The 26,045-nt window shown below is 45.7% G+C and overlaps 1 protein-coding gene across 3 annotated transcripts in view; it reads left to right on the forward strand.

The window, feature by feature from the left end:
- Positions 1–6,096: 6,096 nt before the first annotated feature.
- LOC146064572 (coagulation factor X-like) overlaps positions 6,097–26,045 on the forward strand; it is a 39,538-nt gene continuing 19,589 nt past the window's right edge. Inside the window, exon 1 of one of the 3 annotated variants that reach the window (XM_083178231.1) lies at positions 6,097–6,169. The gene's annotated coding sequence lies outside the window, so the exon portion shown is untranslated. Of the gene's footprint in view, positions 6,170–7,878; positions 7,942–20,349; positions 20,538–26,045 lie in introns of those variants that run through there. The other 2 variants (XM_083178233.1, XM_083178232.1) reach the window with 2 other exon arrangements.

The following is a 26,045-nucleotide window of genomic DNA, read 5'->3' on the forward strand; positions in this document are numbered from 1 at the left end:
GTGCGCGGCTGGGAAAGGCTTGCGAACATTTTGCAGAGTTTGTCTGTAACCCAGGATCTCCTCGGCCAGAGCGACAGAAACAGGCTGATCAAGGCCAGAGCTAACGCCACACGCCTTCCCTTAAAACACCATAGGCACGCCTGAGTTTTCCCTGACACTCCCAGAAATCGTCTGGTTACCACCCCCAAATGCTGGAAACCTGTCAATCAACTTGCAAACTGCTAAATGATATTTTTTGCAGAATGGCCTCGCGCATGCGAGCTACAATCCAAACGCATTCGCAGTAGATCGATAATCGTCTGCCCTGCTAAAACACAGGTCTTCGATTATGTCTGATTAACCTCCTTAATTCAAATAGGCACTTGTGGCTGGGAATCACACAGCGGAAATGAAAAAAACACAAAATTCAGCTGATTTTGCTCATTTCCGAATGAAAATCACGATAGAAAACACAGGTACGAAAATGATTACACTATACAATAATGTTCAATGATATTTCATATTGTTGTATTCATCTTATGCAATAAAAACAAGAAAAAAAAAGAAAACATAGGTACGACTCAACAGACCATCGGCCAAAAGTTTAGTAAATAAGCTGCATTCTCAGACACAAAACAGATCCGAACCCATTTGTATCCAGCCAAGTTGATCTTACTAAATTTTCCTCTACTACTCCACTAGTAAATGCACTGTTTTTGTTTAATTCAGTTGATATTGACAACTGTGTTTCGTACTTTAGGGAGTACTAGTAATCAAACAAAATTAAAACAAGTTGGAATACTGACATTTAGTAAAGTCCAATTTCTAACATCTAGGGGGAAATTTAATAGGATGAAAGATTCAGAAAGTGAAATCTCCAGTTTTTTTAAAAAGCGGCAATCATTTACACGGCACCAGTTTGATTTTGCAGTGTAATTAATTGCCGCTTTAAAAAAAAAAAGGAAATTTCATACCAAATCTGTTATCCTATTAAAGTTCACCCCTAATGTGTTAGATGTTACAATGTTTCATATCTAACACATTACTTTCTTTAACTTATCCTTTGTCTACATACTCTATAAAGACTGTGGTTTTATTTATTGTTAACCTTGTTGTAGGGAGGCCAATACAGCCACAGCTTTGTAAAATCAGAATTCAGGAAAACAAATCCCAGGATTGAAGTGTACAGAAACTATTATTATTCTATATTCTGTGAAAAAGTACACGTACACACACACACACACACACACACACGTACACACACACACACACACACACACACACACACACACACACACACACACACACACACACACACACATTGGCACACAGCCAAAGAAAAAGAGCCACACACACATTGGCCCTAGAGCGGAAAAAAACAAGATGCACACATTTGCCTCCAGGGCCGGACTGGGACCAAAATCGGCCCTGGCATTTTGAGCACACATGCCCACCCAAAATGGGTGTGGCCTAATGGAAAGAAGGCGTGGTATTACACATTATACTACACACCGTAATGCCCATTACATATTTTAGCAAACTCCATAATACCCATTACACATAAAGGCACATGCCGTAATGCCAATTACACATTATGACACCTACCGTAATGTCCATTACATATAAGGCTACACAATTTGTTATGCCCATTACACATTATGACACACACACACACCGTAATGCCCATTACACACACACACACACACACACACACACACACACACACACACACACACACACACCGTAATGCCAATTACACATTAGGGGCTAGATTCTTTAAACTTAAAAAGTGATAAAATGGAGAGTGATAAACAGCCAGCCAATCAGCTCTTACCTGTCATGTCACAGGCTGGGTTTCAAAAATGTCAGACAGGAGCTGATTGGCTGGCTGTTTATCACTCTCCATTTTATCACTTTTGAAGCTTAGAGAATCTGACCCTGGTCACACACCATAATGCACATTAGGCCGCATTCCGTAATGCCCTTTAAACGTTATGCCACACTCTGTAATGCCTATTACACATTATACCAAACACTGTTCTCCGTGTCTGATCCGATGCGGAACGGATCAGACGTTAGACACATGCTATTTGGGCCGATATCTCGTGAAATCGGGCCCAAATTGCATACTGTATGGGGGCTGTTAATCTGCCACGTTATATATGATCATACAATCCTTAAATTATTTACTGTTCCTCCCTGTAATTTGCTTTTCCCACCCCTAACCTTATAAAATATATTTAACACATGGTTGCCTACCTGACCCTCTCCTTCAGGGAGAAAATGCTCTGCTCCTGGACTTCCCTGGTAATGTATGATTGCCATCACCTGTGGTGAAACACCTTTCTTATCAATTACCTAGCTCCCCACAGGTGATGGCAATCATACATTACCAGGGAAGCCCAGGAACAGGGCATTTTCTCCCTGAAGGAAAAGCAACCATGATTTAGGATACCTCCCCTCCTCCTCCCCTCAGCAGTGCGTCAGCACCCTCTTACAAACTGACCTGATGCTGTCTTACAGGGTTTGATGTGAAGTGTTGGCTGGCTGATGTGTTGGGGCTGGCCTGGCTATTGTGTTGCCTGTGGTCCCTCCCTGCTGCTCCAATATTTCATTCTGTGCAGCACAGGCAGGCAGCGCTGTGAGAACGGGGCGGGTGCATCTCGTGACTTACGTTGCACCCGCAATGGCCTACTGGGGAACGCAATCTGTGAGCACCAGGGCTGGATTTTGTGGATCCCGGCTGCTGGGCCCTACTCTCCTCTTCCCGTAGGCGGGAAGACATCCCGGCAATAATCACCCCCACCACCGCCGACAGCACAATCTTCTCCTCCGCTCCTCTCGATTGCTGCTGAGGGAGCAGCTGATCTTCTGCAAAGCTGTGGGAGGCGGGGACAGGCACCCTGGAGATATAAAGTGAGTAAGGAGTGGGCGCCTCACTATGCAGCGCTCACACATAACACAGCCTGTGACATGGCAGGGAGGAGCTGATTGGCTGGTGGTTTATCACTCACGGTTTTATTACTTTTCATTCTTAGTACATCTTGCCCTTACTGTCAGTCTCTCACAGGCGCAAAACTACAGTAACTTGCAGTTACTTACAGAGATGTCACCAGTTACGCAGTGGAAGAGGAACCCCTCCTTCCAGTCTCTTCCTCAGCCACTTCAGGGACTCTGGGAAAGATTTATTAAGCCTGGTCAAGTGATAAAGTGGCCAGTGATGATAATGCACCAGCCAATTTACTCCTACCTGCCAAATTACAGGCTGTTCAGCCTGTAACTTGGCAGTTAGGATTAAATTGTCTGGTGCATTATTACCATCCACTATATCGCCACTTGATCACTTCACCAGGTTTAATAAATCTGCCCCACTGCCTGCTTAGTCTGTGTGGGTGGGGCAGTTTACAGCTGCATGACCAATGATGTTTTACTGCCGCATTGCCTTTATTTGTGTTGGTTTTAATATTTCGCAGTTTTAACGTATTAATAACAGTTATATTTTATTGATTGTAATTACTCTCCTTGGTGCACCACACCTGACAATATTTTTCCTTTCAAATTTAATTACATTTTTAATTGACCTAATCCTGAAAACCTCCAATTGGAGGCAGCAATTCCAGGGGAAAAAAAATCACAGCCTTTCTGAGACCAATCCCACGATACTGCCCAGTGGCAAACACAGGATTTTTAGGGGCGTCACTTATATAGATATGTACACACACCATAAAGGGATTTTACTGTTTAGATTACACATTGGGGGCTATTAATGCTTATTTCACATACATATACATACATACACACACAGCATATATTCAAACATACATACACTTACATACATACATACATACATACATACATACATACACAAACATAGCATATAAACAAACATACACACACACACACACACACACACATACACACATAGCACAGAGTTGCCGACCCTCCCGGAATCAGGGGGACCCCCACTGAGCCCCCCCCCCCGATCGCGACATTTATATGCCGCAATCCGCGGGTCTCAGGGGAGGGGGCGGAGCTAAAACGGCACAATTGTGTCATTTTAGCCCCGCCCCCTCCAGGGATATCAGTTATTTCGGCTATTTGCCATAATGGGGCGGGGCTTAATGACGTCACTGTTAAGCGCCGCCCCCAAAACTCGTAATGCAAGATTCCTCTCCGGGCTTCTCCTGGAGAGGATTTTTTGAAAGTCGGCAACCCTGACATAGCATACATATTCAAACACATACAATGCATACATACAGTACACAGCACAATACAATACACCCCCTGCATGCACGTAAGTACTTACAGCCTGGGCTCCCCTTTTATCTGGCTCAGCAGGCTGCACAGTGTAAATGGCCAGGGAGCAACCATTGTTACTCATCCTGCCTATGGCTCAGCAGGCAACTGCACTGAGACCCTGCACCCCCCACCCCAGTGGTGCTGGCTCCCTCTCACAGCGCTCACCTCTCCCTCTGCTACAGTCCTCCTGCCTCTCCCGACATAGCCGACTTCTAACCGCCACTGCATCCGGTGGCTGCTCATGTCTTGCTCTTCCCCTTCAATGCGAGGAACGGCCGAGCACTCAGAAGCAGCAGCAGCAGAAGTTCGGCAGACCAATAAAATAAAAACTTGGCATGTCAGGGGGGTTTCTGGGCAACCAGAACCCCCCCCCCCCCTGCGTGCGCCACTGCTGATTCCCAGAGTTGGCTTCCCTAGCTACTGTTAAAGTCGAGTTGCATACACGCCATTTTACGATAGTATGGCCGCCATTTTGGTTCGCAGAGTTGCGCAAATAAAGTTTCCATACCCGAGTCTGTGTGACAAAGTGGACCAGAAGAGTAGCCATACTATTACACATAAATTCATAAGAACATACTGACACTAAATAAAATATAGTTAAAGGTTTAGAACGCCACACATAGCTTAGTTAGCATTGCATACATCTGTCTGTATAGTGTTTAGTACCGTTCCGTTCCGTTTCTTATGCGCAGTATTCCGGTCATTGCGAATATTTCGCAATACACACGGCCCGATAGTTATGGACATAATCCATATTCCCAGGACAGTTTCTGTTGAAAAAGGTATAACAAAGGAATCCAGATGTAACCGGTTCTTACAGCTATTTACAACCCCTGACGACGATACCAACAAACAAAGAACTCCAAATGTTCACTCCCCTGCACCTATTCAAACCAGGTGCATCATTTTACCCCCAATCACAGAGGACCTGACATACGATCTCTGACCAATAGGAATGGCCTTTGACCTCCCCCTTCTGTCCCTATAAGATAGGTGACCCAGGGCGGCCTTGGTCACTTCGGCACATCTTCCTTTCCCTGACCTTCGACCGGGCTATAGTTCAACCCTGAACGATAGCGAGCTCCGACCGGACTGCGCTGCGCATATTTGATGGGACGGTAAACGGTTGCATTCACGGTACTTATTCTCATTGTATTGTTGGCTGATTGTATCCTGTATCTGTATTTTCTTCCCCTAGTAGAGCCTGTTTATTATACTCATTGTTAGACTTTTGTATCACTTGTTATACCTGTATTTTCTATTCCTGTAACCCCCTGTTGTCCGTTAGGGACTTAAATACATCTTTTTACAGAGTTCCTATCTCCTTACTTCCATACTGTGGTTGTGTCTGTTTATTCGCATAGCGATAAGGTATATTACGGACACTGTCCTTAAAGGTATATTCGCAGATTAGAGTCAGAGTACTGCGAAAGGATCTCTTAATATAGTACTGGTTCTTTGGTGTATAATACACAATATAAGGTACGCTACGCTGCGCTATGTTTTGTACGCACGTAGCTAGGTATAAAGGGTACGCTGGTTACGGACATAATACGTAACCTACGCTTTTCACTTATTGTTTCTTTGGTCATATTTAATCGCCATTAACACTACCAGCATGCATTGGAAGTAAAGAACTATTTTGTTGTTTGGACACAGTTATATATTTATAAATGTATAGTACGCAGGTAACTAGCTGCCATCACATTTTTTACTACACTACGTTCTCCCCCTCACTGTGTGTTTGATTTCTGATCCCTGTCAATATTTGTATAGGATGATGATTAACTATGGTGCCTTGCAGCCCTCAGGGGCTTGGGCAGTGTAAAAGCACACCAGCCATACTTACAGACACCTCGACCATCCGTAGCGCTCTCACACTCCCAGTAAGGTAGGTGGTGACATTGATCCCATTTTCTCATTCAGTTTGTGACAAAATTCTTGTGAAATTTGAAACTAGAACAAAATGTCAATTTATTTATAGAGCATTGTCATACTGAACACACTGCAATATAAGTAAGTACATACACACGGGCAGTTAACATTCACCTGAGCGGTGCTCCACTAATAATGTCTTAATAATGGCGGTTATTCAGACCTGACTGCTCACCGCCCAGCCAGAGTGAGATCACAGCCCCACAATTAGCTACAAATGCAATTACAACTGCTCACATCTAATGATTGTTCTAGTGTGTGCGGTCTGTGCGTAGCCCAGGACCTGCTCCGCCGGTGCATTAGATATAGGCCAATCAGGGCCTTTGCTGCCGTCACATGAACTCCGTAAAAACACTTGGGCACGCCTGCGTTTTCCCTGACACTCCCAGAAAACAGCCAGGTGACGCCCACAGACGCCAATTTCCTGTCAATCAACTGTCATCAAAAGATGCTGGTTGTTATCGCAGGATGACCTGCATGTACTGCGAGGTGTACGCATGCGCATTTGATAAATATTCACCCCGCCTGGAAATTTGCAGCTGTGCAATTAGGTCTGAAAAAGCCCTAATATCATAGGTAATCTGCGGATTTCTGTGTCAAAATGTCCACTGACAACTATGTAATAAAATCACATTTAGATGTTACTGCTGCGTACCATGTATACAAGTGGACTGGGCACCAAAGCAAACATTGCACTTGGGTCCTCAGACTTGCAATTTCTTCAATGAATGCATTTAAGATTCAAATTCCAATGCAACTCTAGAACGGGACGTACTGTACCAATAAGGGTAGTGAACAGCTTTTGAAAATATTTCACAATGTGCTTTAAGTATTTTGTAACATGAAACACACAAGGAAACAAACGATAACATACTGAGGTTGAATCAGCGGAATTTGGGAGAAAATATGGCTAGCCATGGAAACAAATATACTGTCACATTAGAATGCATGATTATTAGCTAGGAAATGACAGCTTACACCAGGCATGTCCAACGTTGGCCCTCCAGATGTTGTGAAACTACACATCCCAGCATGCTTTGACACAGTTTTGCTATTAGAGAATGCTAAAACTATTGCAAAGCATGCTGGGATGTGTAGTTTCAAAACATATGGAGGGCCAATGTTGGACATGCCTGGCCTACACCATACAATCACATGTGTATTGAGAAATAAGCAAATTAAAAGGATCAGATTTTTGTCAGGGATGTTTCAAAGAAGTATATTACAATTCCTCTATCACTTCCATGTTTCCTTAACCCTTTTAGTGACAACATCTCTTTGAGAGAAGCGCAAAAGTATCTGCTAAAAACGCCAACATCTCTGTGAGAGAGGCGCAAAAATATCCACAAAAAATGCCAGCGTCGCTCACATTAGTTATATAAATTCAAATAAAAAATGTTGTGTAAAAAAAAAAATATATTTCCTTTATAAGGTAACATTACAGGTCAATATGATGAATAAAAAGTTTGCATTTTCACACCTATTTTGACATTTGCTTGGCACCCAAAGGGTTAATCTATTAATTAGTCTGTGTAGAGTCTCTTCAAGTAAAATGTATGGAATTCTAAAATCAGATTCATGACTACAGTTTGCTTAAGGGCTGCTTAGAAAATTTCCAAATCTTACTTTTTTAGCATTCTTTTTTCCTGTCTCCAGTATGTATCTATGCAGCTCTCCTGAGTCCTGTGGTAATTTGACCACTTTACAGTACATGGTGTAAGATGGCAGGTAATTCAGAAACACTCAGAGGTTACGATGTAGAAACACTAATAAAAGTTTAATGAGATATGCTTGAAAAATATTATTCTGGATAGACATGCTTTTAACACTGCTGTGCAGCGCCCCTCTAATACCCCTTTTACACTGCAGCTCTTAACCGGTATATTGATGATTTTTTAGCCTTTTAAAACGGTTAGAGCTGCAGTGTGACAAGTCTGCATTTACGGTTACAAATAACCGGTACTTGCAAACGGGTAAAAAGCAGAGTCCTATAGTACACATGGTTTTGTCCATCTAAGAAGGATTTTGGGGGAGATTCTCTAAGAATCGCCACCCCCCTTCGCCGCCCATCGCATATTTAATTATCGCATATGTTGTAACATATGCGATAATTAAGGCAAAGGACAGCTCTTGCGTTAAGAGCTGTCCTTTGCGGTGAGAGTCGCCGGGTCCCAGCAGGTCCCGGCGGCTCCCCCCTCCCTCACACACCCGGCGCTGCTGCGCCGGGCTTTCCTCCTCCCTGCACCCGGAAGAGGATCAGTGCAGGGAGGAGGTCATAGGTCCGGGCAGCACAGCTCTGTGCTGCCCGGACACAGGTGAGGGGGGAGGGGGCGACGCGGGGCGGCGGGGGGTCGGCGCGGGGTTGCGGTAGAAGCCCATTGGCTTCTATGGGGCATCGCCAGATTTTTCTGGCGATGCCCCCGCCGGGTTACAGCATCCCAAAATGCGGTAAAAACCCCGATAACGGGGTTTTTACCGCATTTTTCGCTTAGAGAATCTCCCCCTTTGTCAGAAAGAGTGAACTAGAATAAGGCCCACTGTTTGCTGTCAGATTGGAACTACTAGCAAAGAAATGTGAGCTCACCAAGGACAGGATTGTGTGTGGAACGTACAATGATATAACGTGCACATTTATTACATAAGAAATAATTAACACAGGACACTGCAAGTTTAAAAGACAAATTCTGTAATCCCATACCACACCTCCCAACAAGACCCTTTCCAGGAGGGACACATTACTCTGTCCCTGGACTTCTCCCTTAATGTATGATTGCCATCACTTGGTGGTGAAACACCTTTCTTATCAATGAACCTGTTTGAAACAGGTGACGGTAATCATACATTCTGATGGAAGTCCAGGAGCACAACATGGGGGGGGGGGGGTGTCAGGTAGAAAGATAAAGAATCATGGATAGAGACGGGTGGGTGAGACTGAGAAGTGGTTAATTGAAGTGGGGTGAGATAGGGTGTCAGGAATAGAGAGAGGGGGTCAGATGGAAAGTGAGGGGTGAGGGAAAGAGAAGAAAGAAAGGAGAGGGGTGAGAGATGGTATCAGAGAGAGAGAGAGAGAGGGGTGAGAGGTTGTGAGGAATATAGAGAAAGGGGGTGGTGGTGTAAGAGAGAGGGGGGTCAGATACAGAGAGAGAGAGAGAGGGGAGGTCAGGCAGAGAAATGGGTTAGAAAGAGAGGGATCAGGTAGAAAGAGGGGTGAAAGAGGGGGGATAGGTAGAGAGATATGGTGGGGGGGGGGCAGGCAAAGAGAGATGAGTGAGAGAGAGCGGGTCAGGCAGAGAGAGAGATAGGGGGAGATTCTCTAAGAATCTCCGCCCCCCTTTGCCGCCCATTGCATTTATAATTATCGCATATGTTCTAACATATGCGATAATTATAGCAAAGGACAGCTCTTGCGTTAAGAGCTGTCCTTTGCGGTGAGAGTCGCCGGGTCCCAGCAGGTCCCGGCGGCTCCCCCTCCCTCACACACCCGGCACTGCTGCTGCTGCGCCAGGCTCTCCTCCTCCCTGCACCCGGAAGAGGATCAGTGCAGGGAGGAGGTCACAGGTCCGGGCAGCACAGAGCTGTGCTGCCCAGACACAGGTGAGGGGGGCGATGCGGGGTGGCGGGGGGCCGTGCGGGGCGGCGGGGGGTCGGCGCGGGGCAGCGGTGGGATGCGGTAGAAGCCCATTGGCTTCTATGGGGCATCGCCACATTTTTCTGGCGATGCCCCCCGCCGGGGGATGCTTACAGCATCCCAAAATGCGGTAAAACCCCCGATAACGGGGTTTTTACCGCATTTCTTGCTTAGAGAATCTCCCCCCTCATGAGAGTGGGGTCAGCCAGAGGGAGAGAGGGGGGGGGGACAGCCAGAGGGAGAGCAAGGGATACTTCCTGGTGTCAAGTGCTGCTGCCATCATGGTGGAAGGGCAGGACGACAGAAAGCTACTGCTTTGCTACATAGACCCAGGGCCGGATTAACAATGGGCCTGATGGAGCTATAGCTCCAGGCCCACTCTCCAAATAGGCCCATTTTGTAGCTGAGGGCCAGGGCTTTCCAACGAGACCAGCCCGCGTCGCTAGCCCCCCGGGAACCGGAGTTACTGCCAGGCAAACCTGGAACGTTTTCCCCATAGGATAACATAGGACCCGCTAATTCCGACCTCCACCCGGTTCAAACGGCTGCCAGTTCCCCCCACAGCATCACAGAAACTCAAGGTTGATTTCAGTCGAACCCAAATCGCTGGGCCTTTAATCTGATACCTGGTCCATATGGGTTCATTGGTTCTAGAGATATTGCAGGTAAAACTATTTTTTTTTTTCATTTCTGAAATGTAATTTCATGGCTGTTCATGTTGTTTGAGGACAGATTTCTCTGGAACCAAACGGCCCAGTTTCACGGGACCAAAATCATTTGATGGGTCGGTTGGTTCCAAAGATATTGCTGGTTGTTTAAAGGGGGGCAGGGGTGGTTTTCTCTCCCCCTCACACCATAAAATGCACTAGGCTGGTGTAAAAGGGGCCAGTCCGAGAATGTCCCTGCATGATCCTGGGACCATATTCCCTGCATTTTCTGGTATGAAAGGTGTATTATTTCAAATAGCCGGGACATGCAGTGCTCTGAATACAGCCGGGCAGCCCCCTGCTGTCTGCCCGACTGTTAATGGCTGTCATTTCTGCCCGGCGGGGACTGTCCCCCAGTTACCGCGAGCATGTATTCCCCCTTGGCAATGAGCATGTAATCCGAAATGGCAACGAGCATGGAACCCCTGGCAATGAGCATGGAACCCCTGTCAATGAACATGTAGGTAAGCAACACTTATGTAGCATCATTTTTAATAGGCATTATGGTGTTTGGCATAATACTTAATGGAGATTATGATGTGAGGCTTAACATGTAATGGGCATTATGGTGTAAATTTTTAATGTGCGCCTTCGGCGTGCAATGCCCCTATTTATGAAGCATATTGTGCATTATTGCTCAAACTGTTTGGTATAGTGCAGGCATGTCCAAACCAGTGGCAGAACTACCCAGGGTGCAGGGGGTGCAGCTGCTATGGGGCCCGGTGGCTAGGGGGGCCCGATGGACAGCAAGCACTCCCTGACCCCTGCACCGTGCTTATGTTTTGTTTTTTTAACGGAGCCGCTGCTGCAGCCGCCTAGGCTTATGATCTGCTCGCCGGAGCCAGGGAAAGTAAGTAAAGAGGGTGGCGGGGCGCGAGTCCGGAAGAGAGACTGTGGGAGTCTGCAGCAGTGCAGCCTGGCTATTGCACTGTGAAGACAGTGGAAAAGACGGCAAGGGGGGGCCAAGGTATGAATCTTGCCAGTGATGTATGGTGGTGGCTGTGTCCAGAGAGGCACAGCTGCTCACCACGGCCGCCACCTCCCCCAGCCTCCAACCGGGTGCCGCCAATACTCTCCCCGCCGCCTATACCCACTGTGGTCCCTGGAATCCACCCCCGACTTCGGCTCCTCGTGCTCACCATGCTCTCCACTAGTAAATAACTTGTAGACATCACATCTGTCACTGAGATAGGAAACTGCATTTTTGAAAACTTCTGGAGGAAGCTGATCCGAGGATACAGTATGTACTATTTATATTTGAGATACACCTGAAGTCAAACCAAAGCAGATTCAGATTGTAAAAAGTTCTTACCCATAAAAAAAGACCATGTGTAATGTCAAACAAAGAAAAAAGGACACTAGTACACAAGTGTGCGCTTAAAAGAGCAGCAGGTGTAAAAACAGTAAAATGGTGTCCCCACACCACAAATAACAGAATGCAAAAGAGTTCTGTGTTCCTAAGAGACACAGATGGTAACTGTTTTCTTCCACTAGCGCTACAGAAGAGAAAAGGACATTCCCTGTTATATGAGGGGCGTCTCCTCTTCTCCGTTATTCAGATAGATTCGTGTAGTTGATATCACCACGTGAGAGGTACAAGGAAGAAATACCGTACGCCCCTGTTAGGGAGGGAACGGCTCCTCTTCTCCGTAACTGAATAGCAGCTGGGGATTCCTGTATCTGCTGAGGATCTTTCACTAATTGTGATGTACTCCAACCCAAACAATTTCATAGATGGAGATGAAAGAGAAGTAGGACATAGTGTAATACTGATAAAGGAACAATTTATTACACACAGCATACAATACAGTTAAAAAACATGAAGTAGATATATCATAGGGTGTTTAAAAAGAGAAACCCCCGGAGTCAAGACTGGTTACCGGAATGGATGGAGAACTGAGGTGAAAAACAGTTCTCATAAGCGCTTGAGTAAAACAGTTCCGGATACTGTCCCACAGAAGGCACACAGGTCCGGCCACACAGTCTCCAACAGCAGGGGTACACAGGTCCAACGCGTTTCAACCCTGTTCCGGGGTCTTTATCAAGGATCTTTGCGGTGTGTCACATTATGTGTAATGGGCTTTGCGATGTGTCACATAACATGTAATGGGCTTTGCAGTGTGTCGCATAACATGTAATGGGCTTTATGGTGTGTCACATAACATGTAATGGGCTTTGCGGTGTGTCGCATAATGTGTGAGGGGCTTTATGGTGTGTCACAATGTGTAATGGGTTTTACGGTGTGTCGCATAATGTGTAAGGGGCTTTGCAGTGTGTAGCATAACATGTAACGGGCTTTGCGATGTGTCGTATAACATGTAATGGGCTTTGCGGTGTGTCACATAATGTGTAATGGACTTTGTGGTGTGTCGCATAATGTGTGAGGGGCTTTACGGTGTGTCGCATAATGTGTAATGGGTTTTACGGTGTGTCGCATAATGTGTAATGGGCTTTACAGTGTGTTGCATAATGTGTAATGGGCTTTACGGTGTGTCGCATAACATGTAATAGGCTTTGTGGTGTGTCGCATAACATGTAATGGGCTTTGCGGTTTGTCACATAACATGTAATGCAGTGGTTCCCAAACTGTGTGCCGTGGCTCCCTGGGGTGCCTCAGGACACTTGCAGGGGTGCCCTGGGTTGGTGATCCCGGACCAATTCAAATTATTAATGGCTAATTATTTATGAGCAAAACAAGTGCTGGTGGCTGCCAATTATAAAATGTATTTAAACAGAAGCAAATCCTGGCCTTTAACAAATAACTGACCCTAAGAATCACATATAAACCCAATCTAATAAATAAAAATTTGGCCTAGGGGTGCCGTGAAAATGTTTTTGATACTCTAGGATGCCGTGAATCAAAAAAGATTGGGAACCCCTGGCTTATAGTGTGCCCCACAGTAGCGCCCTAGTACCGTTTTTGTGCTACAGTATATTTTTTCTTTTATTTTAGAGCACACAGTAGAGCACTGGTGTAAGAATATGCTCCACAATAGCAAATCCAGGTCATAATATGCCCCACAACAGTGCCCCAGTTCACTGTTGTGACAACAATTCATTGTATTCACGTATGCCCCATAGTGTCCTAGCTAATTTTATGCCCCATAGTAGTTTTATTAGCTAATTATATACAGCTAATTTCATTAGCTAAATATATACAGGGCCGTACAGGACATGGGTACAAGGGGTTCCCCACTGCCTCGGAAACAAGGTGAGGGGGCAGCATGAACAGGAGTCTGACCTGTTTGTGTATGTTAGTGTTAAAAGATATATACACACAATATACTTATAATTTATTTCTTTTTTAGGTGTGTGATAATTGTTTATTTGATCCTTCAATGAGTTGTCACAGGTAACATGGTAATTTGGAAAAGTGCCAATGCATTTTGTCTTTAGAAAGACTTCATCAGGGGATCAATGTTACAATCTTTCAGCTGATATGGAATTTCATATTATCCTTAAGTAGGCAGCAGAATGCTATGCTCTTCTGCTGGCCATCCTTGTAGGAGAAAGAGGTCCTCTGAAGTTGCTGCTATTACTCCCAGATGAACAGATTCCCAACTGTTTCACTGGTAACAGTACTAGCCCTATAGGGATTGGCCTAACAGGCATACCTATAGGTATATATATAGATTATACTTATTCCTGTATCAAAAACTCTTTTGGAGAATTTTTGGGAAATTAGGATTAGAAAAAAAAAGGAAAAGTATTTTCATGACCTTCTTCAGGATTATATGAAATTCCATATCAGCTGAAAGATTGTAACATTGATCCCCTGATGATGTCTTTCTAAAGACGAAACACGTTGGGATGTTTCCATATTACCATGTTACCTGTGACAACTCATTGAAGGATCAAATAAACAATTATTGGATGAACTCCTCTTTGCTTCACTGAAGTGACTGTGTATTTAATTTAGGGGCCATACCACTATTGGGGAATATATATATATATATATATATATATATATATATATATATAGCTGCAATACTTGGCGGCACTCAGGTCACAACAAACGTCACTATACCTGCAGGTTCAGGGCTGAAGCTAGGAAATTCCTCACCCAGGGCAAGGTAGTAATTTGGCTTTATGCACGTATGGGTATCACATATAGCTCCTGGGGCATGCGACCCCACCTGCTCTGCTAAAAATCTGGCTCCTTAGAAAATAAACATATGTAAAATTCCCATTGGCAGGAATATAAAAAAAAAATATTTTGTAGTCTACATCTACTTCTCACAACAGTGATTTATACAGAAATTCAAATTGAGATGTATATTATATCTATTAATTCCAATAATGCTCTAAAACACAACTGCTAAGCCAAAATCATATACCATGAGATCTAAATAGAGGGACATGTAGCAGCGTTAGTGATAATAACAACGTGGAAAATACAGAGATAAAAAATTCCCATAATAAGAGCTACAATTAAATAAATTTTTGTTGTCAGGAATAAAAAGGTGTGTCTGGGATGCTGTGCAGGTCTGAGACTCACCAGGGTACCCAATGTGAGGGGAAACCTATTCTTTAGCTATTATTGATGTTTTCACTCACATCGAGAGACAAGGTGGGTCTCGAACCGGCGGCCCTTGGCTTCCCAGGCACGGTCATTAGCACTGCGCCACAGTGCTTACCAACAGCTAACTGTAGCTCTGGGCCCCATGAGGTTACTTTACATAAATGATCAACAGCGCCACCCATGGCCAATGCTGGAACTACCTGCTTAACATAAGTGACAAGAGAAGGAACCCCAGTACAACTTTATTGGCCACTAAGGTGCCTGGGACCATTACCAGCCACCTTTCACAGGGGCAGATGTATTAAGCCTAGTTATGTGATAAAGTGGGAGGTGATAATGCAGCAGCCAGTCAACTCCTAACTGACATTTGTCATGCCCAGACTAACTTGACAGTTAGGAGCTGATTGGCTGGTACCAGTGGACGGACTGACAGGGTAGGAGCCTGAAGCTCTGTAGCCAGGGCTGGACTGGTCCACAGAGGTACAGGGTAAGCCCCATGGTGTGCCCCACTGCCTGCTGAAGGGGGGGGAGGGAACCTAAGGATCTGGTTCCAGACTGTGCACCTGAATTATGCATTATGCATATGTTACCATATATTACTCAAGAGTATGGTGCATTCTTTATAGTGCATTGCTGTTATTAATCTGGTACATTAACTATCATACATGCACTAGTAGTATTTACTATATACATGTTTATGAAGAGGACCAGACTATGTTTTCTCTAATGGATAAGAAAACCAATGTGTGGGTTGGCCACACCTCTTCTTGAGACTAACCACAGCCCTAAACATGGGTTCCTTAACACTGCATTCTCCTGGTGGGAACTGAGTTTTGACAGTAGTGCCCTGCTTATGTGATGTGGTAATATGAATGGTGCTGTACGGGGGGGAGGGTAGAACTTCCAGTACAGATGTTAAGCCAATATAGTTGCAGAAGAGTTTTTAGTAAAATAGATTGAATACGGACCTCTGTATTATTTGTCTATGTGACGTATTTTGTGACTATGTAGTATATGATATGATTATAACAAGACTATAAGTACTTATATTTTGCAGGCCCTTCAACCTTATAAATAATAACAGCAAAATAGTTGAGACACAAAATTATTCTTGCGGTTTCCTAAACTCACCGGTGTCCTGTGTGGTGAATGGGAAATTTACAGTGAAAAGAGATTTGCCCCCAGTTTGGATAAAGACTGAGCAGACTGAACACGAAGTAAATAAGCTTATATTTATAACATGGATATTACATACCTCCCAACATCTGGGCTGGCTGAGGCGGGACGGTGTGCACGCCGAAGGCGCGCGGCAAATTTAGGGGGCGTGGCCTGCTGGAAAGGGGACGCGACCTATACTCGTGGCGCTCTCACGAGGCCACGCCCCCGTTTCTCGCCGCGGTGGGGGCATGCCTAGCAGCTCTGTGAGCTGCTGGTCAGCCCCCAGCCCCTCTGCCTGCAAGAATAGATGCTGTGCGCATGCGCACAGCATCTATTCACAGACCACGGGGCGGGGGACTCCCAACTGCCACCCCCCCACCGCGGGACACTGCCGGTGGCGGGAGGGACGCGGGAATGTCCCAAAATATCGGGACGTTCCCGCGATAAGCGGGACAGTTGGGAGGTATCTTATGACTACATTTAACTGTAAAGTCCCGTACACAAGGGATGCCGCAGGTCTCAGCACATGAAGCAATGCACCCGCAATGTCTGCTAAGCCATCTGTGCTAAGCGGGCTTTTGCCTATTGTTTATAGGCAAATCCCTGTGATCTAGCAGGATAGACATTGCATGCGCTGTCTGTCTCTGCGGGTGATAGTGACTCACAGGACCACGCATCGCTGTCGGCCAGGGCTATACACACAGAGCGATTTGTGCTTAATTTCTAAGCAATTGGGGTTATAGTCGCCACATGTGTATACCCCATTACTGCCATTTGCTGTGTGACCTTTTCATACCCCCACTATCCACGTCGGCGTGGAGTTAAGAATAGAAAGTGTGGTGAGCGCAGCGAGCCACCGAGCCCGAAGCGTGGCGAGCGCAGCGAGCCCCGCGAGGGGACGCGGATACCTTCACAGGTATCCGCGTCCCCTCGCGGGCTTCACAGGTGTCCGCGTCCCCTCGCGGGGGCGCTGCGCTCGCCACGCTTCGGGCTCGGTGGCTCACTGGGCTCGCCACACTTTCTATTCTCAACTCCACGCCGACGTGGATAGTGGGGGTATGAAAAGGTCGGAGGACGCGTACTGTCGCGTTTATAGTGGGGGGGTGGCGTGGGGGTGCATTTAACATTGTAAGCACCCATTAGGGTGCTTATACAATGCAGTGGTTCCCAAACTGTGTGCCGTGGCTCCCTGGGGTGCCTCAGGACACTTGCAGGGGTGCCCTGGGTTGGTGATCCAGGACCAATTCAAATTATTAATGGCTAATTATTTATGAGCAAAACAAGTGCTGGTGGCTGCCAATTATAAAATGTATTTAAACAGAAGCAAATCCTGGCCTTTAACAAATAACTGACCCTAAGAATCACATATAAACCCAATCTAATAAATAAAAATTTGGCCTAGGGGTGCAGTGAAAATGTTTTTGATACTCTAGGGTGCCGTGAATCAAAAAAGATTGGGAACCCCTGGCTTATAGTGTGCCCCACAGTAGCGCCCCAGTACCGTTTTTGTGCTACAGTATATTTTTTCTTTTATTTTAGAGCACACAGTAGAGCACTGGTGTAAGAATATGCTCCACAATAGCAAATCCAGGTCATTAAATGCCCCACAACAGTGCCCCAGTTCACTGTTGTGACAACAATTCATTGTATTCACGTATGCCCCATAGTGTCCTAGCTAATTTTATGCCCCATAGTAGTTTTATTAGCTAATTATATACAGCTAATTTCATTAGCTAAATATATACAGGGCCATACTGGACATGGGTACAAGGGGTTCCCCAATGCCTCGGAAACAAGGTGAGGGGGCAGCATGAACAGGAGTCTGACCTGTTTGTGTATGTTAGTGTTAAAAGATATATACACACAATATACTTATAATTTATTCCTTTTTTAGGTGTGTGATAATTGTTTATTTGATCCTTCAATGAGTTGTCACAGGTAACATGGTAATTTGGAAAAGTGCCAATGCATTTTGTCTTTAGAAAGACTTCATCAGGGGATCAATGTTACAATCTTTCAGCTGATATGGAATTTCATATTATCCTTAAGTAGGCAGCAGAATGCTATGCTCTTCTGCTGGCCATCCTTGTAGGAGAAAGAGGTCCTCTGAAGAGGCCCAAATTGCTGCTATTACTCCCAGATAAACAGATTCCCAACTGTTTCACTGGTAACAGTACTAGCCCTATAGGGATTGGCCTAACAGGCATACCTATAGGTATATATATATATAGATTATACTTATTCCTGTATCAAAAACTCTTTTGGAGAATTTTTGGGAAATTAGGATTAGAAAAAAAAAGGAAAAGTATTTTCATGACCTTCTTCAGGATTATATGAAATTCCATATCAGCTGAAAGATTGTAACATTGATCCCCTGATGATGTCTTTCTAAAGACGAAACACGTTGGGATGTTTCCATATTACCATGTTACCTGTGACAACTCATTGAAGGATCAAATAAACAATTATTGGGTGAACTCCTCTTTGCTTCACTGAAGTGACTGTGTATTTAATTTAGGGGCCATACCACTATTGGGGAATATATATATATATATATATATATATATATATATATATATATATATAGCTGCAATACTTGGCGGCACTCAGGTCACAACAAACGTCACTATACCTGCAGGTTCAGGGCTGAAGCTAGGAAATTCCTCACCCAGGGCAAGGTAGTAATTTGGCTTCATGCACGTATGGGTATCACATATAGCTCCTGGGGCATGCGACCCCACCTGCTCTGCTAAAAATCTGGCTCCTTAGAAAATAAACATATGTAAAATTCCCATTGGCAGGAATATAAAAAAAAAATATTTTGTAGTCTACATCTACTTCTCACAACAGTGATTTATACAGAAATTCAAATTGAGATGTATATTATATCTATTAATTCCAATAATGCTCTAAAACACAACTGCTAAGCCAAAATCATATACCATGAGATCTAAATAGAGCGACATGTAGCAGCGCTAGTGATAATAACAACGTGGAAAATACAGAGATAAAAAATTCCCATAATAAGAGCTACAATTAAATCATTTTTTTGTTGTCAGGAATAAAAAGGTGTGTCTGGGATGCTGTGCAGGTCTGAGACTCACCAGGGTACCCAATGTGAGGGGAAACCTATTCTTTAGCTATTATTGATGCTTTCACTCACATCGAGAGACAAGGTGGGTCTCGAACCGGCGGCCCTTGGCTTCCCAGGCACGGTCATTAGCACTGCGCCACAGTGCTTACCAACAGCTAACTGTAGCTCTGGGCCCCATGAGGTTACTTTACATAAATGATCAACAGCGCCACCCATGGCCAATGCTGGAACTACCTGCTTAACATAAGTGACAAGAGAAGGAACCCCAGTACAACTTTATTGGCCACTAAGGTGCCTGGGACCATTACCAGCCACCTTTCACAGGGGCAGATGTATTAAGCCTAGTTATGTGATAAAGTGGGAGGTGATAATGCAGCAGCCAGTCAACTCCTAACTGACATTTGTCATGCCCAGACTAACTTGACAGTTAGGAGCTGATTGGCTGGTACCAGTGGACGGACTGACAGGGTAGGAGCCTGAAGCTCTGTAGCCAGGGCTGGACTGGTCCACAGAGGTACAGGGTAAGCCCCATGGTGGGCCCCACTGCCTGCTGAAGGGGGGGGGGGGGGGAACCTAAGGATCTGGTTCCAGACTGTGCACCTGAATTATGCATTATGCATATGTTACCATATATTACTCAAGAGTATGGTGCATTCTTTATAGTGCATTGCTGTTATTAATCTGGTACATTAACTATCATACATGCACTAGTAGTATTTACTATATACATGTTTATGAAGAGGACCAGACTATGTTTTCTCTAATGGATAAGAAAACCAATGTGTGGGTTGGCCACACCTCTTCTTGAGACTAACCACAGCCCTAAACATGGGTTCCTTAACACTGCATTCTCCCGGTGGGAACTAAGTTTTGACAGTAGTGCCCTGCTTATGTGATGTGGTAATACAGATGTTAAGCCAAATATAGTTGCAGAAGAGTTTTTAGTAAAATAGATTGAATACGGACCTCTGTATTATTTGTCTATGTGACGTATTTTGTGACTATGTAGTATATGATATGATTATAACAAGACTATATGTACTTATATTTTGCAGGCCCTTCAACCTTATAAATAATAACAGCAAAATAGTTGAGACACAAAATTATTCTTGCGGTTTCCTAAACTCACCGGTGTCCTGTGTGGTGAATGGGAAATTTACAGTGAAAAGAGATTTGCCCCCAGTTTGGATAAAGACTGAGCAGACTGAACAGGAAGTAAATAAGCTTATATTTATAACATGGATATTACATACCTCCCAACATCTGGGCTGGCTGAGGCGGGACGGTGTGCACGCCGGAGGCGGGACGGTGTGCACGCCGAAGGCGCGCAGCAAATTTAGGGGGTGTGGCCTGCTGGAAAGGGGGCGTGACCTATACTTGTGGCGCTCTCGCGAGGCCACGCCCCGTTTCTTGCCACGGTGGGGGCATGCCTAGCAGCTCTGTGAGCTGCTGGTCAGCCCCCAGCCCCTCTGCCTGCAAGAATAGATGCTGTGCGCATGCGCACAGCATCTATTTACAGACCACGGGGCGGGGGACTCCCAACTGCCACCCCGCCACCGCGGGACACTGCCGGTGGCGGGAGGGACGCGGGAATGTCCCAAAATATCGGGACGTTCCCGCGATAAGCGGGACAGTTGGGAGGTATCTTATTACTACATTTAACTGTAAAGTCCCGTACACAAGGGATGCCGCAGGTCTCAGCACATGAAGCAATGCACCCACAATGTCTGCTAAGCCATCTGTGCTAAGCGGGCTTTTGCCTATTGTTTATAGGCAAATCCCTGTGATCTAGCAGGATAGACATTGCATGCGCTGTCTGTCTCTGCGGGTGATAGCGACTCACAGGACCACGCATCGCTGTCGGCCAGGGCCATACACACAGAGCGATTTGTGCTTAATTTCTAAGCGATTGGGGTTATAGTCGCCACATGTGTATACCCCATTACTGCCATTTGCTGTGTGACCTTTTCATACCCCCATTATCCACGTCGGCGTGAGGTTGAGAATAGAAAGTGTGGCGAGCGCAGCGAGCCACCGAGCCCGAAGCGTGGCGAGCGGACGCGGATACCTTCACAGGTATCCGCGTCCCCTCGCGGGCTTCACAGGTGTCCGCGTCCCCTCGCGGGGCGCGCTGCGCTCGCCACGCTTCGGGCTCGGTGGCTCGCTGCGCTCGCCACACTATTCTATTCTAAACTCCACGCCGACGTGGATAGTGGGGGTATGAAAAAGTCGGAGGACGCGTACCGCCGCCCCTCGCGGGGCTCGCTGCGCTCGCCACGCTTCGGGTTGACGTCAATACTGGGGTGACGTTAACAATGGAGGCGCACTTTGCGGTGTGTCGCACATTTTTACTGTTCCCACTAATGGTGGCCACACACGTTGCGCACTGGTAGCGAACTTAGTTAGGGGGGCCCCATTATAATTTTTGCTATGGTGCCCACAAAGTTCTAGTTACGCCTCTGGTCCAAACTATGGCCATGCATTGCCACAGTTTTGCAATTAGGGAATGCTAAAACTATGTCAAGGCATGCTGGGACGTGTAGTTTCACAACAGCCGGAGGGCCACTGTTTGGACATGCCTGGTACTTTGTGTATTTTGTCTCAATCCATGTGGCAAAATGTGAATTTTGCCTTAATCTGTGTGGCATAACGTGAATTTTGACTCAATCTGTGTGCCATAGTGTGAATTTTTGCTCAATTGGTGTGAATTTTTGTCTCATTCCATGTGGCATAATGTGTAAGAAGCAAGTACAGTATAAGGGGTTACTATTGTGTTGCATGATTTGTATAGGGGGTATATGGTATGGTAAACTTAGGTTACCACATAAAAGGTGCTGACATATTGTCGACTTTCAGTATTTTTTTTAATGACTGGAGTGCCGTCTCACCCCGCAAGTATCTTAGGACATCGGCATCCTGCAGGTGCACCTTTGGAGGGCACCCACCAATATTTCTCCCTGCATTTTTCTTATGCCAGCCCCCTGCCTTTTCCAGGCATATATAATTAGTTGAAAGTATTTACACAAATAGAGACACACCCATGAGCAGACCACCCAACCAGAACACTGGTCACGCCCCCCACATTATTAGGTGCTGGCCGCAACCCCTATTGTTGCGCATAATAGGCCCTTGATCATTTTCAGCTCCAGGACCATTTAGATCTTAATCTGGCTCTGCATAGACCTAGGGTATGATTTGCTACATAGACCTAGGGTAGCATGTTGCCTCGGTGGTGTGGCTCACAGTAGTGACCATGATGGGGGGAGTTGTGAGACAGCCCCTGGGGGTGGGAGACTGATGCTGGGTGGGCTCCGTCAAAAAACAAAATACAAATAATGTATCAAAAAATCAGTGCTTGAAGAACGTGCTGATATGACATATTGTTGTCTACTTCCCTGGTGATGTATGATTGCCATCACCTGTGGTGACACCTTTCTTATCAATTACCTAGCTCCCCACAGGTGATGGTAATCATACATTACCAGGGAAGTCCAGGAACAGAGCATTTTCTCCCTGAAGGACAGGGACAGGTAGGCAATCCTGTGTAGTGAGTAATAATATCAAACCACTCTAATATTTACTGGGGTCAATAACTTTAAGTGCTGCTGTGCATGTCATTCAACAGGATGTTCCAGAATGAAAGTACATAACATGTATTGAGGTAAAACTATTTCCCATACATGTGCCACTGTCTTTAAAGGACAAAATGATAGTGGATTTACATCGCATGATCGGTTTGGGCATATCTCCCAACCTTCCAATGAGCAGAGGAGGGACAGTGCACGCGGCACCCATTTTCTTTGCTGTGGGGGCATGCCCAACAGCTCGGTGGGCTGCGGGCTATGCCCCCAACCCCTTTGGCTGCAGGAATAGATGCTGTGCGCATGCGTCTATTCAGGGTGACAGCGGGGACTCACAAATGCCTTCCCACCGCCGCGGAACACTGCCGGCCCCACTGCTGCAGTATTATTAAAACCAATACCATTCATTTCAACATTTCCAGTCTATTCTGAACACCTCACAGCTCACAATATTGTTTTTAGGCCAAAAGGTTGCACCGAGGTAGCTGGATGACTAAGCTAAGCAACATAAGTGGGCGGCACAATCACAGGACTGATATGGCACACTTATCAGCACCCCTGGACTGATACAGAACAATTAGCAGCCCCCTGGGACTGATACGGAACACTTAGCACACCCCTGGATTGATACAGCACACTTGGCAGCACCCCTGGACTGTTCTGGCCCACATGGCAGCACCCCATGACTGATATGGCACACTGGGCAGCACCCCTGGACTTATATGGCCCACTGGAAAGCACACCTGAACTGATATGGCATCCTTGCAGCACCCATGCAGTAAAAAAACAAAAAAATATTTTAATAAAAAAGGGCAGCACCCCTGGATATGACACACTGGGCATCACCCCTGGACTGATATGGTACACTAGGCAGAACTCCAGGACTGATACAGGACACTGGGCAGCACCCCTGGACTAGTATGGCACACTAGGCTGCACCCCTGGATTGATACAGCACATTGGGCAGCACCCCTGGATTGATATGGCACTGGGCTGCACCCCTACAGTAAAACAATTATATATTTTAATAAAAAAAAGGGCAGCAGTATTGGACTGATATGGCACACAGGGCAGCACCCCTGGAATTATATGGCACACAGCAGCTACCCTGGACTGATATGGCACACTGGGTAGCACACATGAAATTATATGGAACACTGGGCAGCACCCCTGGATTGATACGGGACACTGGGCAGAAACCCTGGATTGATACGGCACACTGGGCAGAACCCTTGGACTGATCTGGCACTGGGCAGCACCCCTACAGTAAAACAAAAATATTTTAATGAATAAAGGGCAGCACTGTTGGACTGCATTGGCGTCCTGGGCAGCATCCCTGGAATTATATGGCATACAGCAGCTCCACTGGATTGATACGGAAAACATGGCAGCAGCACTGGAATTATACAGCACACATGGCAGCACACCAGGACTGTTACGGCACACTGTGCAGCTCCCCTGGACTGATACGGCATGCTGGACAGCATCCCTGGACTGATATGGCACACTGGGCCACAGGGGCGGATCCAGGATAAAATGACAGGGGGGGCGCCATGATAAAAGAGGGTTTAGGTGGGGGAGGGGCGGTGTTAGTGGTGCCAGTGTACATGCTAAGAGAGAGGATGGGAATTGGATTAAAAATAGGCCCTGGCATTTAAAGTACGCAGGCCCACCATTGCGACAAAAGTGAAGGACGTAGTTGTGCGCGCTCTGGAAAAGGGGGTGTGGTCCCTCAACAGGGGGCATGTCCTTGAGTGTAGTGTACCACACCATATACAACTTCTACACATTATGCAACAAAATACTAGACCCCATTATACTTGCCCATTACACATGATGCCAAATGGAATGAGCCAAAATTCACATAATGCCACATGGATTGTGTCAAAATTCACATAATGCCACACGAATCGAGCCAAAATTCGTAAAATGCCACACGATTGAGCCAAAATTCACATAATGCCACACGGATTGAGCCAAAATTCACATAGTAATGCCACACAGATTGAGCCAAAATTCACATAATAACACATGGATTAAGCCAAAATTCACATAATGCCACACGGATTGAGCCAAAATTCACATAATGCCACACAGATTGAGCCAAAATTCCCATAATGCCACACGGATTGAGCCAAAATTCACATAATGCCACATGGATCGAGCCAAAATTCACATAATGCCATGCGGATTGAGCCAGAAATCACATAATGCCACATAGATAAAGCCAAAATTCACAATACGCTTCATAAACAGGGAGATTGTCCGCCAAAGGCGTGCATTAAACATTTACACCATAATGTCCATTACACGTTAAATTACACGCCATTATGTCCATTATCTATTATGCCAACCACCATAATGCCTATTAAAAATTATGCTACATAAGTGCTGCTTATCTACATGCTCATTGCCAAGAGTTCCATGCTCATTCCCAGAGGTTCCATGCTCGTTGCCATGTGGGATTACATGCTTATTGCCAAGGGGGAATACATGCTCATGGTAAATTGTGGACAGCCGCCGCCAGGCAGAAGTCACAGCCACTGAATGTGGCAGAGCCTGGCTGTATTCAGAGCAGGTCCCGGCTATTTGAAATAATACCCCTCTCACACCAGAAAATGCATTTCCAGGTTGGCCCCTTTTACACCAGCCTAGTCCCTGCATTTTCTGGTGTGAGGGGGGGAGAAAACCACCCCTCCCCCCTTTAACCAGTTATCTCATTTAACCGGCTATATCTTTGGAACCAACTGACCCATTTACATGAGACAAGTATCATATTGAGGAACTTTTGAGTGGGCTTTGAATGATTTAGGTCCAGTGAAACTGGAACATTTGGTTCCAGAGTAATTTGCCCTCAAAGAACATGAACAGCCATGAAATTAAATTTCAAAAATAAAAAAATCAGTTTACCCACAATATCTCTGGAACCGATTGACCGATATGGACCAGCCTGGTATCATATTGAAGGCCCAGCGATTTGGAATTGAATGAATCAACTACAAGATTCTGTGAAGCCAGGGGGGGAACTGGCAGCCATCGGAACCGGGTGGGGGTCGGAATTAACGGGTCCCATATTATCCTATGGGGAAAAACGTTACCGCTCTGCCAGGCGATATCTCAGGTTCCCGGGAGGCTAGTGACA

The sequence above is a fragment of the Crinia signifera genome, chromosome 3 (genome assembly GCF_055691185.1).
Source record: "Crinia signifera chromosome 3, ASM5569118v1, whole genome shotgun sequence".
Lineage (NCBI taxonomy): Eukaryota > Metazoa > Chordata > Amphibia > Anura > Myobatrachidae > Crinia > Crinia signifera.